Genomic DNA, 11,995 nt, shown 5'->3' with positions numbered 1-11,995 from the left:
CATTCTTGTTGTTTATCAGCCAGACTATGGCAATTTCTTACAGGGGCCTGAATGGACTAGATGCCTCCTATAAACATTTTATTAAATAATTCCTAAGTCGAAGTAGTGGAAATATAAATTATAGGCTAAGTATTAGACTGATGGAAAATAAGTATCAAATTACTTAACATTAATCTAACTCAGTAGTATGTGGGGGTTTTTTTGTTTTGTTTTGGTACCTGGGATTGAACTGAACCCAGGGGCACCTAACCACTGAGCCACATCCCTAGCCCTTTTTATTTTGAGACAGGGTCTTGCTAAGTTGCCTAGGGCTTTGCTAAATTGCTGAGACTGGCTTTGAACTTGTGATCTTCCTGCCTCCGTCTCCTGAGTCACTGGGATTACACTGCACTGAGTAGTATGTGCAATTAACACAGAAATGGTAAGTTGATGTTGGTCGGATACCGAGAGGCTGTGGCAGGCATAACTCAGTTGTTCACTAAATACTTGTTGCTTATAGGTTCATAAAGTTTTCTGGAATAATTAATTTTGCTAGACTCCTTAGATTTTCATAACCTTTTCTGTTGGGTTTTCTGTGCGTTGGTGTTGGTTCTAAATTTGATGGTCTGGTTCGGATGGTGACTACCAGATGCTCCACTGTAAGATGTGCTTTCCTCTTCACAGTTAGATAAGAGCCTACATGGTAATACTTTGGTGCTATGTAATATTCCATTTCCCAGCAGTCTTTCATGTAAAACTTATAAAGCCCATTGATAATCCTGTGTAAGCATTTCATTGGAATGTGCATAATGGTTATTTTCTATTTCTATCATGAATTTTATATTTATTAGCTGGCACTCTATTGCAAAGAAGAGCTTTTCCTTATCACCTGGAGATGAATCACAATTTTTTAAAAAAGAATAAACATTATTTTCCCTTTAATAACTGATTTTCAGGGTAATGCACTGATGTAATACCACTTCCAATGATGGAAAGATAATTTTCCTCTTCTCATTCTCTCTTTTTAAATGTAACTATAGTCATAGATTTTTTTTTTTTTCTTTTTCCTATACTGGGGATTGAACCTGGGAGCATTCTACCACTGAGCTACATCTCCAGCCCTTTTTATTTTGAGAAAGGGTCTCAGTAAGTTGTCCAGGTTGACCTCAAATTTAAAGTCCTCCTGTCTCAGCTTCCTGAGAAGCTGGCATTACAGGCTTGCACCACCACACCTGGCTAGTCATAGATTTTTATTTATTCCATATATATAATCAACTCTAGTCATTTTCCTTTTGATGCTAAAATTGCCCCAAATTTGACCTCTGGGAAATCCTTTGAGCCGACTCCTATAACTTTAAAATTTACAGTGGCCACTATATGTTGAATACTAATAATTCTAACCCATAATCTGTAACAACTGACCCAAGAAATCAACCCCTTTTCTACAATAACCCACTCAGGAAGTCAACCTGCATTAATAAAGTCAGACTTATAGGAAGTCAGCCTGCTCTCTCTCATATGCAATCAGCTCAAAATGGGCAGGATTTGATTAAAAACTGACAGCTTCTGGAATTTTGTTCCACTTTGAATTTTAATTTGTGTCCCTGCTTCCAACAGGGACTCAGCTGGAGCTACCCTTACCCACTGTGAATGCTCCCCCTCCTCTCCCTGCCTTGGACCCTCTGCCATTCCCTTGCTACACAGCAGGCTCTCAATAAATGGCCTTTGTGGAAACGATCAAGAATGTGGAGAGAGAGCCCACAGAGCGGGAGGAAATCTTCACACACATACTTCAGACAGAGCACTCACCTCCAAAGTTTATAAAGAACTTAAAAACTTTACACCCAAAATACAAGGAACCCAATCAACAAATAGACCAAGGAACTGGGCAGACACCTCACAGAAGATATACAGGTGATCAACAAATATATGAAAAAAGTGCTCATCATCCCTAGTAATTAGAGAAATGCAAATTAAAACCACGTTAAGATTTTGTCTAACTCCAATTAGAATGGCTATTATCAAGAACATAAGCAATAATAAGTGTTGGCGTGGATGTGGGGAAAAAGGCACACTCATACATTGCTGGTGGAGTCGCAAATTGGTGCAGCCACTCTGGAAAACAGTATGGAGATTCCTCAAAAAACTTGGAATGGACCCACCATTTGACCCAGCTATCCCACTCCTCGGTTTATACCCAAAGGACTTAAAATCAGCATACTACAGTGATGCAGCCAATGTTCAATGTTCATAGCAGCTCAATTCACAATAGCTATATTGTGGAACCAACCAAGATGCCCTTCAGCTGATGAATGCATAAAGAAACTGTGGTATATATACACAATGGAATATTACTCGGCCATAGAGAAGAATAAAATTATGGCATTTGCTGGTAAATGGATGAAGTTGGAAAATATGCTAAGTGAAATAGGCCAAACCCAAAAAACCAAAGGCTGAATGTTTTCTCTGATAAGTGGATGACAATATATTAGGAGGGGGGTGGCAGGGAGAACAGAAGAATGAAGGAACTTTGGATGTAGAGGAAAGTGAGGTGGGAGGGGGTGGGAGACGGAAAGATAGTTGAATGAAACAGACAGTATTACCCTATGTATATTTATGATTACCTGAATGGTGTGAGTCTACATTGTGTAAAACCACAGAAATAAAATGTTGTACCCCATTTCTGTACAATGAATCAAAATGCGGTCTGTAAAAATTTTTAAAAAATTAATTAAAAAAATTGAAGTATATTCCATTCACCTATTTAAAAAAATAGCCTTTATTTTTAATTTGGTTTGTGGTGTTTATTTCCACACTTCATTGAAATATAATTTACGTGCAACTCAATGTGTCCATTTTAATGAGTTTGATGAATTTTGACAAATGCCCGTGTTGCGGTAATGATGATATTTAATAGGTACATATACCTGGGTAACCATAATATTGAGCATGTCCATTAGCCCCGCCCCCAGGCCCCATATGTTCCTTTCCAGTTGATTCCTCCTCTCTTCCCCTCTTAACCAGTGATCTGAAGTCTATCACTATGGATTAGTTTTGTCTTTTCTCCTAAATCCTGTTGACATGGCCTTGTTTGCCTAAACATTTCCTTGAATTCAGGCAATAAAATGATTCATCTCCCCCAGAAGTGCAATCCAAGGAGCTCTGGATCCTTTTTAGTGGGAAAGGAACGTAACCACCAACATCTGGGTGCTGGTTGTGCACTTGTTATCTTAGGGTGAAAACCATCCTGGGTTGCCTGGGGCAGCTTTAACCTGAAAGTTCAGTATCCCAGGAAAGACTTAAGAGTTCCTGGCAAACAGGGACAATTGGTCACCCTTGTTTCCAAGCCATTGTAGTGCACAGAACTAAGAAATTTATGAGTTCAAATTAATATTTCAAATTTAAACTTAATATTACAGGTTTTTTTCCCCTGAATTTCTTTGGTCCTGTCTTTATACCTCATCTTCTCTTACCCTAGAAGTCTTTGTACCTAGTAACATTAATATACTTGTGTCGTCCTGTGTCTCACGATAAACATAATTTCAAAACCACAGCAACAATATTACTGTTAATTATAAATCATTTGAGGGAAACTAAAGATTACTTTGTACTTCTTTTTCGTCCTTAGGATATGTCCCTCCATACTACCAGCGTGCCAGTTGAAAGCTCCAGGGAATAATTCTTTCCTGATGTATCTTAGATAAGTTGACTTAGCATTAAGTTCATTTGTTTCAATTTGCTTCCGACTTTGAGGTTTACTTTGTTTCCTTTCTTATTTACCTTTGGCGATGTAAAACAAAACAAAACAAAACAAAAAAAATTGAAAAAGTCAAATAAGTCTTGTTTCTGTCTCTATCCCCTCGCTTTTCCCCACCACGTAGGGTAGGTAACGACTTTTACTAAGTTTCTAGGATATCCTTCCAATCCCTTCTACACAAGTATTTCTGCACCTTGCTTTATTCACTTAATACAACCTGGGACGCATTCCAAAGTAACACGTAACTATTTTCTTTTTAATGACTGCACTGTATTTCATTGCATGGAGGTACCATAGCTAAACAGTTTCCTATTAGTGGACATTTGGGTTGTTTCCAAACTTTTGCTTTCCTTAGCACTGCCACTTAACCTTGTGTCCATGTTGCTATTTGTGGAGGTGCATCTTCGAAATAAGGTCAGGGTTTGAAGCACCTTAAGAGAGGGATCAGGGTAAACGCATATGCAATTTTGGCCTTCCACAGGGCCGGCATCATCTTTCCATTTTCACTAGGAAAGATTTTAATGTGTATTTCCATTATATCCTTTTAAGGACATTGCTTCCCCCCGCCCCTTTTTCCTGATAATCATCTGTTCGTGTCCTTTCCCCTTTTCCCCTCTGGATTTTGATCTCCTCTCGGTTTTCGACGAGTTTCTGTGATGCACGCTGCAAACACTGCCTCCGTACCACGACTCCCTGACATCTGGGGTATCTTTAGTCCATCCTTACAAGTCACTCTAGGGCACCTTCTTCGGGGATGAACAGTTCAGGGAAAGTCGCCATAGCGGACCAACGCTGGCCGCTCTAGGAAGTGCGACCAGATGGGCTCGGTTCTCAGGAAACACCGCGGTCCTGCTCAGCGGTCAGGTCGCGCCGACGGGCGTCCGGGAGCCCGTGGACGCAGGGCTCCTTTCATCCGGTCCTTCAGAGCCTTTCCGAGTCCACAAGCTGTCCCCAGGGGGCCGCCGCGCACAACCTCCCTCCGCCAGGGAGCAAGCGGCGCCTCGCGTCCTCTCCAGCTCTGCAGGCGGGACGGACCACGGGCCGGGAGGCTGCCGGAGAGGGCGCAGCCCCGGGCGCCGGACCCCGCTGCCCGCCCACGCCGGCTTCCGCGGTTGCCCCGCTCCGCCACGCGGAAGCATCGTCTCACCACGCGCGCGAAGAACGGCCAATCACGCGCCGCCTTCGCCAGATCCCTCCGCTCGAGGCCGCGCCGCAGCCGCAGGTGGCCCGGGCGAGCGCGTCCACCGGAGGCCGCCGTCCCGTGATGCCTCGCGGCTGACCTCCGACCTTGCCGGCCCGCCCCGCGCTTCGGCCGCTTCCCTCCCCGCCCCCACGGCGCTGCTGAGCCCCGGCGGCCGCGGGGCGCGCGCCGGACTCCGGGAAGGGCCGGGCGTGGCGCCGGGGTGCAGCTGCTCCATTACGGCTGGAGGCCCCGCTCGGGCCGGGCGGACGGCCGGCCTCCCCTCGCCTTTCCTGCCCCGGCGGGGCCCCGCCGCGGGCGGGCGGGCGGCTGCGGCCGCGGCCGGGAGGCGACTCCTGGGTGAGCCGGCCGGGCGATGTGGCGGGCGGCGGCGGCGCCGCGTTCGGGCGGCCGCGGGGCGGGGCGGGGCGGAGCGGGGCCGGGCGGCGGGGCGGGGCCGGCGGCGGGGCCGGGTTTCCTCCCTCAGCGCCATTTTGTGGCAGCGAGACCCGCAAATAAAGGCGAGCGCCGGGGCTGCGGCGGGAGGAGCGCGGCGGGGCCGGCGGCGGCGCGGCCTCGGTCCCTGTGGCTGGCGGCGCCCGCGCGGCCGCGGCCTGGAGAGGTAGGTGCGGGCGGGCGGCGGGCGCGGCGCCCCAGGACCGCGGCGGTCCGCCCCCGGCCGGGCAGGGTGCGCAGGGCCCGAAGGGCGCCTCGGGCCCGCCGCGCCGGCCTCGGGTAGCGGCCGCCGCGAGGCCGCGGTGCCGGTCCCCGCGCCCGGGAGGCCGCAGGCCGCGCTGTGCTTTCCCCGCCTCCGTCGCCCCCTCCCCTGCTCGCCGGGCTCGCGGGGCCGGGGGACCTGCGCGGTCTGCAGGGCAGCGTCGGAGCGGCGGCTCGCGGGTCCGCGCGGCGCGGGGCGGTCACGCAGCTGCCTCCCGGACCCGCTCCCGTGGACCTGCAGGCTTTGTGAGGCCGCCGGGCGCTGACAGCCTGCGGGGTTTCCCGCACTGGGCTCCTCCTGGGACCCGGCGAGACGGGCCCGGCGGCGTGCAGGCCGATTTCATGTCAGCGCACACGGTGGAAAAGCCCCAGCTCTTGTCTCCATCAAGAAGCAAGTCAGTTCGTTTGATGGATTTCGAAGGATTATGAAAGTCTTAACTGGTTGTCAAGTGTAAAACGATTCTTTTGCCCGGTAGGAAAATACGTGGACGACCTCCGTAGAGTCCTGAGTTGTATTTGTGCCTGTTCACCTAGCTTTTCATCTAGTTAATTTTGTTGCTTTGGAAGATAAGTGGAAGTCACAGATCTGTCATCAGTTTCACCCTTTTTTTATTTAACCATTTTGACCGTTACGTTTTCCACGATAGGTAAGCATGTAGACATTTAAAATCCCACTTAAACTATGTGGGGAAATCTTTTCAAGCTTACTAAATTTTATTTACATATTGAACTCATTTAGTGGTATCTGATTATGCAGGTTGAGGAAAGATTGCTGTCCACACTGAGTTTTGAGATGTGGTTGACGTTAACTTTCTTATGGGTTAAGATAGGTGTGTTTTAAGAGTGCTCTTAGATCTTCCCGAATCTTAAGCAGCTAGCTAAGCCTTAAATATTTTTTATTTCTTGCAATTGCTAAGCATGTAGAAAACTTTTTTCAATATTTCTGTAATAGTATGACCCTTTGGATATAATATTAGGGTGTTCCATCAGACTAGAATTCTATATACTATAAAAGTTCTTTGCCCTTTTTTTTTTTTTTTTTTTTTTTTTTGGCAGTGCTGGGGATTGAACCCAGGGCCTTGTGCTTGAGAGGCAAGCACTCTGCCAACTGAGCTATATATCCCCAGCCCTGTTCTTTGCTTTTTTTTTTTTTTTTTTTTTTCTTTTTTCTTTCTTTTTTTATTTTCTTAAAGTTAGAGTTGACACAATACCTTTATTTTACTTATTTTTATGTGGTCCTGACCCAGTGCCTCGGGCATGCTAGGCAAGCATTCTTCCACTGAGCTACCACCACAGCCCTGTTCTTCACTTTTGAGGATGTATTTTGTGGGATTTAGTTTAGCTTCCTAAATGCTTGAAGTTTTCTTTTATGTTTGTGTTATGTTCAAGTTTTATTTGAAAAATCCTTGTATGTTTATCATTTTAATGGTACTGAAAGCATTGAGATATGTAGCATTTGTGAGACAGAAGAAATTAGTATCCTCTTTTTTGCTGATTTGGAAACTGCATCCCATAGAGCTAAGTGACTTAAGAGCACACACATGACTGATTGACAGAAGAATAAGGAAGTTGGAATTACTGACTTTCTGCTACAGTGCTAAGGCTACTACAGTATCAGATGGTTGACTGCTTGCATCCAATTATGACTTGTTTCAGTAACATGCTTTCTCTAACCAAAGCTACCTTGACCAGTATTTGCCTCTACAGAGAGAACTGAGTTGCCTGTCTTAGGATCATAATGCTAAGAGCCAGGAAACTATTGGGATTTGGCATGCTAGGCACCTAGCCAACCAAAACTGAGCTCCTTGTCCTATGCTGTTTCTCTGTGTGAAGGCATCAAGAATAAATGTTGATTCTTACATTGTAAATTAGAGATATTATCTCCAAATTATCTGCATAAATAACTGAAACCTTTATATAGTTTCAAAATCAATCATCTTAGATCTTCTAAAAGGTAACCAGATTGGCTATTTTGTTTTTCATTCTCTACCCCAGCTAAACTTAATCATTATTGAGGATGGGGGAGTGGGCCTGTTATCCATCTTCATTAGTTACCAACATTTGAGAGGCACTGAATTTAGGGCCCACATCCCCAATTTAATAGCTGATTTAATCTGAGGAAATTACCTAAGGACTCAGTCATTTCCATTCTGGAAAATGGGAACTAACTTTGACTCTGAAGAGTTGTGATTATTAAATAAGTCTAACTTATAAGCACTAAGTATATATTCAAGATTTTTTTCTCCTCAATATTCAACTTTGACTCCAGTTGGTGTTTTAGTCATTCTATTTTTCTGAAAAGAGAATAGTTTGTTCTTAGAACCTTGGCATGTCTTTTGTCTTTATGTATCTAGAATTGACTTTACATGGTTATTGCGCTTGTTAGGCTAAAAAAAAATGAATAATAAATACGGTGCATATTCATACAATGTGAATGTTAAAATTTAAGGATTATATTCCATTTTGACTGAATAGTTGAACATTATAGGTGCTTTAAAATTTTAAACCTATAAATTTACCTTTTGTTAGACTGTAAATTTAAATCTATGTGGTATATCATGAACTCTTTAGGAAAGATTGACTTTTCATCGACTAAAGTTAAGGGAATATTATAAATGCTGAGGCTCTATATTTCCCAAGTCAGATTACCTTATATACAGGGAATAACCTGTGATTCTGAAGTTGATTTACGAAGCATGTTTATGTGAAACATGTATTTATCCCTAACTTATATTGCAAATTTAAGATTTTTTTTATAAAGAAAGTTTTGGATGGGATTCATTTAAAATCTGCCCACATCAAATTTTTTATGTTTTTTTTGTTGTTTTGTTTTTGGTTTTTTTGTCCTGGGAATTGAACCCAGGAACACTCTTACTACTGAACTACATCCCCAGCCCTTCACCAAGTTGTCCAGGTTGACCTTGAATTTGAGATTCTCCTGCTTCAGCCTCCTGAATTGCTGGGATTATAAACTGGTGCCTCTGTGCCTGGCCCAACATCAGACTTTTTAAAGGAAATGAACATAAATAATGGGCTTTTTAAGAATTCTGAAGACCATTTTGCCGGGGGCGGGGGGGGGGGTGTCAGTAAGAATTTAACCCAGGAGCACTTTACCACTGAGCTACATTCCCCAGCCCTTTGTGTTTTTATCTTGAGACAGGCCTTGAATTCGCAGTCCTCCTGCAGCCTCCAGAGTTGCTGGGATTACAGGCATGCACTACCACTCCCCACCCAGGAGGACTTTTTGATTGTTCTCTTCCACTTATGAATTATCCCTTCTGGTTTTTCAACCAACACTGATTGAGTCTCGTGGAGTTTTTTGGACCATGCTGGTAATCTTTTTTGAGATAAGGAAACTGAGGCTTAGAGGTTCTGCCTCTTTTTTTGTTTTCAAAGTTTAACATCCTTTCCTAGAAAACCAGGATTATCAGGATTTCCTTCCTGTGTTTCCCAGTCATTTATTTATTTATTTTTTTGCAGTACCAGGTTTTGAACCCAGGACTCTTTACCACTGAGCCACATTCCCACACATTCCCAACCACCTTTTCATGTTTTATTTAGAGAAAGGGTCTCACAGAATTGCTTAGGGCCTTGCTAAATTTGTGAGACTGGCTTTGAATTTGAAATCCTGCTGCCTCAGCCTCCCCAACTGCTGGGATTATAGGTGTACACCACTGCTCCCGGTTATACTTAAGTTTTGTTACTCAGATCCTACACACCAAGTTGGTAAGGTGCCTGGTAACTAGATAACAGGTAGACTACCTAGTCTTAGTAATAAATTTAGCTGTTTTTAAACTGCAACTCATAGAATTCTACCAGATACCTTGTTTTTAGTTGCAAAATTTTACATGATTGTCCCCAGCACCACTTTAAAAAAAAAAAAAAAAGTGTGTAATGGTATGGTCATATTGGTTAGTTCTGGAAAAAAATTAGTTTGGCTTATTTAAATAAGTTCATCTTTATGATTTTACTACTAACAGAACCAAATTCATTTGTTCATACTTTCATGTGACATGTTTTAGTGCCTAGTAGGCAGTGGGACATCAGTGAATAAAACAATTCTGCCATTATGGAGCATATTATAATTCTAGGAAATAGGTAAGCATCTAAAATGTCAGGTTGCAATAAAAATTATGAAGAAATATGAAGGTTGATAGAAGGGGAATAGCAAAAACTGGATATGTAGTATTTTCAGTGAGATGGGAAGCCTTTAGACACCCCCCACCACCACCACCAGAATGGGAATTGTTCCAAAGGCTTTGTGAATGCTAAGCTCTTAGAAACTCTACCACGGAGCCACCCCCTATTCTCCCCACTTTTTTTCTATTATAAAGTACTGGGGATCCAACCCAGGGTTTGTGCATGGTAGGCAGGCACTCCTCAAACACTAAACTATATCCTCAGCCCTTTTTAAATTTTATTTTGAGACAGAAGTCTTACTAAATTGCCCAGGATGGCCTCAAACTTGTGATTCTCTTGCCTCAGGCTCCTGGGTTGCTGGGATTACAGGTGCACACTACCTCGCCCAGCCTGAATTATACATGTTTAGTATTTGTGTATGTGTCTACATGTCACTGTTCTGGTTAAATCCTAAAGGCTTCCCATCAGCCTCAGCAACTTAGGGAGACCCTGAAAGACTGGATGCAGTGGGGCATGCCTGTAATCATAGCTGCTTAGGAGACTGAGGCGGGAGGATGAAAGTTCAAGGCTAGCCAAATAAGTAGATAGGTAAATAATATCTATAGTTCAAATCATTAAAATTATAGGTGATTTTTTTTAATTAAAGAGATTGTTTATGTTTACTTACTATATTTTTCTCTGAACAAATGTGAAATTGCAAGGAAATGCCAGCTTGATTTCTGTTACTAGATTTTGTAGTCTAGTGAACACATTATAATCATGCAAAAATAGAAGCACTTAGACCTTTGTGCAGATAAACATGGTGAGGGTTTCCTCAATGATTGGAATGACTGCTATCAGATTAGGATAGTCACTACGCAACTTTCTGTAACTACAGCATAGTTTATAAACTGGGCAACAAGGGCTGTAAAGTAGGTAGTTACCATTTAAAGAAAAAAATAGAAAAATATATACTTTATATTATAGAAATAGTCATGATTTCATAGGACAGAAAAACTTGATTTCAAAGAACCAAAGTGTAGAACCAGGCAAGGGGCTATATACCTGTAGTCTCTGGAAAGTTTATGCCCCATTCCCCTCTGGTGCTGGGGATCCAACCCAGTGCCCTGCTCATACTAGGTGAGTACTCTACCACTGAGTTACACCCCAAACCACAAGTGAAGATTTTTCTAAAGAGGGAAGAATGAAGTCAGTAATTTATGATATGGTCAGTGTATGATTTTCTTCCCCTATAACGTTGATTTCTGAAAAACAGGGCTTAATGATGGTCTGATTAGAATATCTTGATGTAGAAAGTTGGGTTTTTAATGTATAAATGGTACTGGAAAATCATCTTTTGAGGAATTCCAAATATTCACTAAGAAATGAAGTACCTTTTAAAAAATTCAGCCGAACATATAAATTCTTTGGTTACATGTCTAGTATTTTAGAATTGTAGTAAGTATGAGTAAGTAAAATAAATTGGAGAAAAATACTTTAAAATTTAAGGGAACAGTCATAAACATGCTGTTATAAATAATGCCTAGGAATAACAAAGTTAGCTTGTCTCCTGGTTAAATTTGAATGTTAGGAAGTAGCAGAAGTGTTTGTAATATGAGCTAATTTCTTAATTTGTATAAATTGTATTTCAAACACAATTAAGATGTTTGTTAAAAAATGGTACTGGAAGCCAGGCTCGGTGGCACACCCCTGTAATCCCAGCAGTTTGGGAGGCTGAGGCAGGAGGATCACAAATTCAAAGCCAGTCTCAGCAAAAGTGAGGTGCTAAGTAACTCAGACCCTGTCTCTAAATAGAATATTAAAAAAGGCTGGGGATGTGACTCAGTGGTTGAGTACCCCTGAGTTCATTCCTTGGTACCACCGGGGGGAAAAAAAAATGTACTGGAACCCCAAACAGATTCAAATATTTTAATGTTTATAGAATGTTCATATGAACATTTTGTCAGGTTATGCTACTCTATCCATACACTTTTTTTCCAGCCTTGTATTTTAAGACATTATTTAAAGTATGTTTGTTACACATTTCTTTCCTCCCCACTTCAGTTTCTTTTTTTTTCTATTATGTGAATTACCTAATAATAACTACTATTGGCATCATTTTAAAAGACAGCACTTTATCCAGTGGTTCTCCACATGAATTCATTATTTAAGGCAATGTGGTTAAACGAATTTTGTATAAATATATGTGAAGAAGCTATTTTTGAGATGCAGATTATTCTGTG

The 11,995-nt window shown here is 42.6% G+C and overlaps 1 protein-coding gene across 4 annotated transcripts in view; it reads left to right on the top strand.

Moving 5' to 3' along the window:
- Positions 1-4,816: 4,816 nt before the first annotated feature.
- Positions 4,817-11,995, top strand: part of Wtap (WT1 associated protein) — a 29,840-nt gene continuing 22,661 nt past the window's right edge. The window contains exon 1 of one of the 4 annotated variants that reach the window (XM_047557698.1): positions 4,817-5,276. The gene's annotated coding sequence lies outside the window, so the exon portion shown is untranslated. Of the gene's footprint in view, positions 5,277-5,392; positions 5,539-6,086; positions 6,106-6,142; positions 6,281-11,995 lie in introns of those variants that run through there. The other 3 variants (XM_047557699.1, XM_047557701.1, XM_047557700.1) reach the window with 3 other exon arrangements.

This window comes from Sciurus carolinensis, chromosome 7 (assembly GCF_902686445.1).
Source record: "Sciurus carolinensis chromosome 7, mSciCar1.2, whole genome shotgun sequence".
NCBI lineage: Eukaryota > Metazoa > Chordata > Mammalia > Rodentia > Sciuridae > Sciurus > Sciurus carolinensis.
This window is presented reverse-complemented; position numbering and strand designations above follow the sequence as displayed.